Source organism: Trachurus japonicus, chromosome 24 (genome assembly GCF_045865225.1).
Source record: "Trachurus japonicus isolate A0001 chromosome 24, Traja_1.0".
In the NCBI taxonomy this organism is placed as follows: domain Eukaryota; kingdom Metazoa; phylum Chordata; class Actinopteri; order Carangiformes; family Carangidae; genus Trachurus; species Trachurus japonicus.
The window spans coordinates 79610-86657 of NC_140930.1; positions in this window are offsets into that span (position 1 = coordinate 79610).

Consider the following 7048-nt stretch of genomic DNA (forward strand, 5'->3'; position numbering starts at 1 on the left):
CATTGAGACAATTATTTTTTGTATTACATGTTTTCTTAAATATTATGCTTAAATATGGAAATGAGACATTATCTAATTAAATATGCGTGAATTTGTGTACATTTCCAGACCCGAAATCTGAAGATTGGATAAAGCCACTTTCAAAATTCATGTTTTATTTTGTTGACATATTAAAGTCAAAAGTTTTTACTGAGGGGATTTTGGATATCTCTTTTTATCACTCTGTAAATGAGAAAATACTGTCACCAGCCCTAAAAAAAAATCAAAAAAAATCAAATTTCGCCCTGTTTTTAGGTATAAATTGTTGTATAAATCAGGCTGTGAATGATATATCAACAATCCCCTCTTTAAAAACCTTCAGAATATAGACAGGAATACAACTGGAAGGTTTGGTGTCTGTAAGTGCTGCTGAACTGGAGATTTCGGGTCCAGAGTATAAGAAAAAGCTCATTTTGAGAAAACGGCCTTTAAAGATTCTATTGCAAAAATTCCTCAAAATTGGCTCTATGTACTTGTGACTACTCAGACACACCTGGATTAATCAGTTTGTCAGTAAATAAAAGAGCTGCCTTGAATTTAGAAAGTAGTGAGCTGTGCATAGAGCCCATTGTTACTGGAAACAAGGGTGTCTGGCCACTGTGAATTCCAGGTGTGGGCCAGTAGGTCAGAGAAAATAAAATAAAAAACAAACAAATAAGAAAAACACTTTAGGTGTAGTTGGGCTCATCTGTAATATGACAACCAGTGTTTTCAGTTTCTCTATGTCTGGCTAATAATCATCTCTGGCCCATGTCAGTGTCACATCCGTTTCACCTCTGTCACTGAGGAGTAAACTACTGCAGAACACGTGATTCTGAGGATCGGTGTTCATTTTAAGCCCTGTACCAGCGCAATGTGGACATATTAAATCTCCGATCAGTTCATTCAGACGTCTGATGTAAAAAAAGCAAAAAAAAAAAAAAAGCCACTGATGTGTATCGCGCTGTCTCCGACGGCATCCAAACACTCGTTTTTTACGGATGACAGCTTCCGCGATGACGCACTTTGTAACGGGATCTTATGGCTCGGTGAGTTTCTGTGCTGTGTCTTTTGTTGTCTAGCAAGTGAGAGTTGCTGTTTTATTTTATGTGAGGATTTAAATCGATTTCCTTTCCCCGTTTTTAAAAGTCCCTCTGTGCTGTTCAGAGCGCATCACGTGATGCTTCTAAACGAATCAGGCTGTCGGAAAACGACACCAGCCAATGAGACCCTCCCTCGTACTTTTACGATTCGTTGCTGGCACAAAGGAAATGACCATTTTTGGAACCGACAAATTAGTGCAGGAGAGAGAGAGAGAGAGAGAGAGAGAGCTTCACAGCGATACCTGACATGACAGGAGTCTGAACAGACGATAGAACGCTCAGTTCTGGTGAATTTAGGAGAAATCTACAGGCGACACCAGTCAATGTGAAGTAAAATAAACACACATGTGTATTTTAGACCATTTCTTTGTACTAGTCTGAAAGAAGACATGTTATGGAAGCAAAATAGCCCAAAATCTCAAAATTGATAAGTGCATGAAATGTTTTTGCCTGCCGTGTCTCGCCTTAAGTTATTTGAGGGAGGCTTTTATTTCTAAATCCCTCTGTAGCTACACCAGTTCAACAAAAGGCCACGCTTCATACTGATGTCTTGATTTTCATTCTTTTATTCTCCTTCTCCACCGACGATAGTTAAATCATAGAACACCGTGAAAACTACAAATAGAAGCAGAGTCCATATGAGTCCATTGTAGCTAAATGCTAATTCAACGTAAACAAACAAACACATGAAGTGTCCACTGTGCTCAAAGCATTTTGTACACAACCACAAATAAAATACATATGAAACCAAACCATAATTACCGTTTGCGCCTCTTGAACGCAGTGTATTTATCTCTGAGTGTTCAGTGGCATTACTTCCTGCCTCCATTCTCTGTGGTCCCGCATTTTACTTCTGACCCACAATCCCACAGTTCACCCTCAACAGACCAGGGGGTCATGTGACCACACACTTTCAAAATAAAACGTCTTCACATGAAGGTTTTTAAATAACACAACTTAAATCATTTTTATCAACTTATTTATAAATGTAAGCTCTTTTTAACTCTCTTATTATCATGAATTTATATGTCTATTTATTAATCTTTTTAAACACTTAATTAACTTCATGAAATACTGTCTCCAACAGTTACACCCTCCGTTTATCTTTTTACACATTAGCGAGCAGGTTCACAGCGTGAACAGCGTGAACAGACCGTTAATATAATACATCCATGGTCCCGACCTCCCGACCTCCAGACCAGGCTCTGGACACGGAGCAGAGACCAGGTCCGACAGTGCAGGGCTCTGGAGCAGAGGATGAGGCAGCTTCACTAGCTTCACTGGTTGCTTATAGGCTGAAGGATGACAACACCATGGATCTGAGTTGGTTCATTTATTCTGCAAAGGCAGCACAGGGGCAGAGTCAGGAAACACACAGCTGCAGGTAGAAACAGTCTGCCTCCACAACAAGAGCAGCCACAGTTTGTTCCTCTTTTGCTGCTCTTTACTGTATTGTATGTCACAATAAAAAATAAATGAATAAATAAATAAATAGTAATAATAATTTTAGAGAAAAGATACTCTCCTGAATAGAAACAAAAATAATCACATGAAATTAATATGTCTATAACCCACTTGTAAATAATAATCATTAGAAAAACAGAATAAAAATCACCATGAAATGATCAAATAAAAATATTCTATACTTTTCCTCCACACAAGGACAATAATAAAAACTGAAATAATGTGTGCTCTAGTGACGTTTTTACAGCTCTGACCAGACTCAACTCTCATATATTTACCACAAACACATCTCAGAAATCACATTTCAAAGCATTTTTCAGACAAAAGGCACCTGCAAAGGCAGCACAGGGGCAGAGTCAGGAAACACACAGCTGCAGGTAGAAACAGTCTGCCTCCTACGACAGGCCACAAAACACACACACGGCAGACGTCACGTTAAACCCAAACTACAGCCGCTTTTTCACCGTAAAACACAATTAAAAACACGGCAACACATTAATAAAAGCTGTCGTTACTTTAGCGCACAGTTTCAACCGCATTACATGACAGTTTAAGTGCATATTTTACAGAGCAACGTGAGAGCTTCACAACACGTCTTACCACAACAAGAGCAGCCAGAGTTTTGCCGGGAGTTTGGTCCGACGTCGCCCACGTCCCCCTTAGTGTGTTACCCCAATATCGCTCCCCCTTGCTACAGGTGAAGATGGAACTTAGAAATAGAAGTGATATAAAACAAAGCAGGAAATTCTAACTTGTTTTAGATAGTGTTAGCATCGAGCAGGTTTTGAGAATGTTCACCATAATGAATGATAAAAATAAAGAAATAATGAGTATAATGAATGATCAGATGAATAAAACAAAGTAAAGATTGACCCAGCTACACATGCTGACAGAGAAGGTGCTGCTCTGACCCCCCTCCTCCTTTCAGGGTGGAGCCTGCTGGAGTCCCATGGTTGACACCAGGTCTGAGGAAGTGTAAGTCTGTTTTTACTTTGATTCATGGAAACAAAGCAGCACATTCAACCATCTTCACACTGTCACATCACTGACCTCAGGAGTCTTCATCAAACTGTCAATAACTGATCACATGATCAATAACTGCAGCTGTGTCTTGTTCTCTCCATCAGATTACTGTCCACTCACAATCGACACAAACACAGTGCACAAGTGGATCAAACTGTCTGACAACAACAGGAAGGCAACATGGGTGGAGGAGCATCAGTCATATCCTGATCATCCAGACAGATTTGACTACTGGCCTCAGCTGCTGTGTTCAACTGGTCTGACTGGTCGCTGCTACTGGGAGGTCGAGTGGAGAGGAAACGTTGATATATCAGTGAGTTACACAGGAATCAGCAGGAAAGGAGACAGTGGAGACTGTTTGTTTGGAGAGAACGATCAGTCCTGGAGTCTGCTCCTCTATGATGGTGGTTACAGTGTCTGGCACAATAACAGACAGACACCTATCACCTCCTCCTCCTCCTCCTCCTCCTCCTCCTCCTCCTCCTCCTCCTCCTCCTCCTCCTCTGTCTCTAACAGAGTAGCAGTGTATGTGGACTGTCCTGCTGGCTCTCTGTCCTTCTACAGAGTCTCCTCTGACTCACTGATCCACCTCTACACCTTCAACACCACCTTCACTCAACCTCTCTATCCTGGGTTTGGATTCTACAGGTCCAGGTCTGGTTCTGGTTCCTCAGTGAGTCTGTGTTGAGTGAAGCAGAGTCTCCTCCTGTCACAGAAACCTTCTCACTGTTCTCACAGTTCAGTCTCTACATGTCTGTCTCTGTCTCTCACTCACGTTTTTTATATTTATGGATTAAATCAGTGATTTAATGATTCTTGTAAACTTCTTCATCTTCCTTTAAAAGTGCATGACTACCACTTAGGTAGTAGATTAAAAAAAAAGATATATATCTGAATCATGGGATGTTGGCGTCATGATAAACCAAACTAACAGCGGTGTCCTTCACTTTTTTATGCCCCGTTGTGAGCAGTGATGGGAATAACGGTGTTATAAAATAATGGCGTTACTTTTTCCATTAACGAGTACTAATCAAAAAAGTTTCTGGTTCCCTGTTATAACGCCATTACCGTTAAAATGGGTTATTCCTAGTCACAAAATATACACCTGTTTAACTGTACATTACACATTCTTTTTCAGTCCATCAACTAGTCAGAAAAAGGCTGTTTATGCAAAAGTTACTTTTTTTGGTAATAAGTTAATTTTATAAAATAGTATTTCAGTTACTAACTCTGTTATTTTTTGGGGAAAGTAACTAGTAACTATAACTAATTCCTGTTTAAAAGTAACATGCCCAACACTGCCCCCCGGAAACATGAGTTTGTTCCTTTGCATATGTTTTGACCTCTCAGGGCCACCGTACTGAGGACGGACAGCTGATTGGGCCAAACCATCTGATGATGCCTTGTTTCATTGCCACACTATTTTATTTATTTTATGCATTTATTTGTTTTTTTGTGTTGAGAATTATGGATTTTTAATAAACGTTCCCATGCATGTCATCGTGTCAGGTCAGTTTGATCTGTTGTTATCTTGACTACAGGTTGGCCAGGAAGTTTGCATGATGGCGGCGGGTGCGGGCCACCACATTCTGGATCCATCCATTTAGACTTGTACTTCACCTATTTAAACTTGCACTTGCATTTTAGAAACTGGCCCTTTATACCAGGCACTTTACAGATCACATGTACTTTATGTCTAGGTATGACTGTGTATATGATTGTGAACCACTGTATAGATACTTATCAGTAGGTGACGTCACGGTGCGTTCCACCTGGCCGCCGCCATGCTGGATACCGAACACTGAGTTAACCTCTATTCAGCTCAGTGCAGCCACGTCCTCTCTGACCAGAAATGACTGCTGCCTGATGTAGTTTGGATATGGATATTTCTCACTCTGATGGCCTTGCCTTGAAAGCACACACCATTTCTGCTGAGAGGAGCTTTGACAGCGCGGTGCGCCGCTCTCTCTCCCGTTAACAGTTAATCTAGCTCATCCAGCGGACCTCTCTCTCTCTCTCTCTCTCTCTCTCTCTCTCGCTCTGTCTCTCCTCCAAATACACGAAAAGCCAAATCAAATCAGAAATGCGTAGCCCACTTCTTTTTAACTCACAGACATTTATTTTCATAAAGTAATAAAATATCTGGACATTTTGCCACCGTTAACATTGAGACAAAAGGCTGCAGGAATGGAAGAAGAATTCGGCAAATCATCTTATCACGCAAAAAGTCACAACAAACAGGTTTTGCACAATGGTTTGCACAGATAAGTCTTAAAATATGTGCAACACCTTCTCATCACAATCCACACCATCTACACAGTTACGTTATCAGCTGTTATTAAAACCCAACTCATCAGGACGCGATGACCACCACTCACATTAAACAAACCGTTAACTATTAATAATCCACACTCAAACCGAGGCAGCAATAGTGTTAACTGTACTCAACAAGCTGTTATTACAAGGTTTATAACAGATATGACAGACAACCTGGGCCGTGTGTGTGCGTGTATAAGGGGGGAGGGAGGGAGGGGGTTAGCTGTTAGCTACCGTAGCTCAGGCGTCGGTCTCCCGTCAGGTAAAAGCTGCCGTTTATTCCTCAGATGAAGCTCATGTTGAGCCTCTCCGGTACAGTTATCCATCACTGCAGTTGAATTAGCCGCTAAACTGCTGGACGCTAAAACCGAGGGGGCGTCTGTGTGTTTACAATTCACGAAAGCAACGTGAACGTACGTGCTGCTCAGACTCAGTAGAGTGAGGCAGCCTCCCTTGGCGTAGGCTACATGTCTCCCAAGCTGTTTAATGACGGTAAAAAATGAAACAGAAAGTAAATATCCTGCATAGTTTCTCTTTTCTGTGCTGCGCTGATCAGAGCGGCGTCCCTAGCAACGGTGTATTTTACTTAGCAACGATCTGTTAAACAGGAATAACAGACTGTTAAATGCAAAATCAAGATGTAAATAAATATCAGAAATATCAATAAATTATCGGAATACGACATTCAATAGTGCCATGTAATAAAAAAAGGTTTATCCACTATTTTTGTGAGATTTGATGTCACAGCCCATAGACTGCCTTTGGAAGTCGGTACCCAAGATGGCGCTGTGACCGGCTGCGAACGCTGTGTGACGTCACGTGATATCTATCAATAGTTCTTGTGTATTTCTGTCTGTCTGTGTGTTACCTGCCAAGGGACTACGGATGTAAATTAGCAAGTTGCTAACGCTGACGCATTTACACTTGTGCACACGTATGGATGTTCATTAATGTGTATTGTCCCTTTTAAATAAATAAATAAATGAAATTCCCAGGTTCTTCTGAATTCTGAGATCTATGATTTGGGTGAAGGAGGAAGTTATTTTTCCAGATGAGTTAAACTTTCTCAGACATTCGAACCGTCTCAGTTCGTCTGTGGCTCAGTGGAGCGGCTCGTCCACCAA